This window comes from Suricata suricatta, chromosome 16 (genome assembly GCF_006229205.1).
Source record: "Suricata suricatta isolate VVHF042 chromosome 16, meerkat_22Aug2017_6uvM2_HiC, whole genome shotgun sequence".
In the NCBI taxonomy this organism is placed as follows: domain Eukaryota; kingdom Metazoa; phylum Chordata; class Mammalia; order Carnivora; family Herpestidae; genus Suricata; species Suricata suricatta.
In genome coordinates, this window is record NC_043715.1 from 56,416,954 (window position 1) to 56,418,643 (window position 1,690).

Sequence of the window (1,690 nt, forward strand, 5' to 3'; positions counted from 1 at the left end):
GCCCGCCCGCCGGGGGCCGCCGGGAACTGCCGCTGGCCCCGCGCCGCCCAGGGATCTGTCTGCCCCCGCTCGGCGCGTCGACGTCACACGCCGCCCCGGGACGCGCTGGGAAATGGAGTCCGCGAGCTGAAGTTGCTAATGGCAACCTCGGGCCTCGCTCAGCCCTCTCAGAAGCACGCTGGGAAGTCCACAGCTCGGGGGCGGCTGCTGGAGTGGAGGGTCCGGGAAGCGCCGGGAAGTGGGGTCTCCGGGCGGAAGGCGAGCCCCGGGACGTGCTGGGAAATGCAGGGTCCAGCTGCACTGGGCCCGGGAGTCGGAAAAGACATAACGCTCATTTCCCCAGCTAATCCATTTATTGTGGGCTCTTTGGTTGCTCGCCACAACTAGAAATAGTAACACAAAGACGGGTTTCTCTTCTATCCACAGCCATAACGCCCAGCGCCCAGAATGGGCCTAATAGGACGCGACCAGTGATAGTTTCTGCCTGAATGAATTAGTGGATTCCCGACCAGCGAAGTCCCTCAGGTCAATCCGGCCTCCCTGGGTGACAGCCCAGGTCATGCTGGGAGATAAAATCTGCAGTCAGAGGTCACAGCCATCAGTCCACAGCCCCAGCGCACGCCGGGAAATGTAGTCCTCAGGGCCACGCCCCTGAAGCTCGGTGGGTCCGAAGCAGAGCCCCAAGCACCCCCAAAAGATCAGGCTCAAGGGCAAGAGAAGCCCAGAGTCCCTTATGGTAATCCCAGGATCACATCCGGGAAAAGAGCCCAAAGGACGGGATCCATAATGACCGCACCTCCCAGAACCTTCATTCGCCCGTCCTTCTCGCGCTCGCAACCTAAGACGTGGACCACACAGGTAAATGTAGTTCAGGCTCTAGATCCTCGCAAGTTATGCTGGGATTTATAGTCCTGGGTGCGGCGTTCCACGTAGCACTTACAAAGCAAGAAATAATTTTCACCTTAAGTGTCCTGTACCTAAATTCTAGATAGGACAGATGCAGGCACTTTGATATCGTTAACAAGAATCCCACACAAATTCACAAAAAGGCGCTGAAATCCGGATAGAGATTTTCCCCAAGGGATGTTGGAGCTACCCACCCACTCTATAAAGCCCTTAGCCCTGTAGGAAGATATGAACTACAAATCCCATGAGGCCAAGGGAACGCCCGCTGTAGAAATAAAGGGACTAGGCGTCCCGGTGGTTCTTGGGATGTGTAGTTCTTGAACACGCACACTTCCCACGCTTGTACACACCTGACCTCCTTCTGCAGGGAACCTTAAAAGACTAGCAGTAAATCATCCCCACAGTTGTTATGTGTGGATATGGATGTGTGTTTCAGTGTCTGCCCAACTGTGATACATTATAGCCGCATGTTTTTGCGATCCTGTGTGTGCTCCTGTTTATTATGTCTGCAAGTGTTCATGTAAATATGCCTGTGTATTTCTGTGACTGTGATTGTTTCTCAGGCGTAGCTGCTCAACCCACACAACCAAGTGTGAGACATATTCCCACCATCCGCTCAATTAGCAATCTTTACACCGACTGTTGTATTTAGGCCCCAAGCTCTATTTTAAAATTCTCTTCGGCTGCAATGGTGAAGAATTCCAGCTCTGATCTAGGCAGTCATGGGTTTGACGCTTGTTTCTGCCCACTTCCCAGCTGTGGTGTCTGAGGCTCCCCTCTGCCT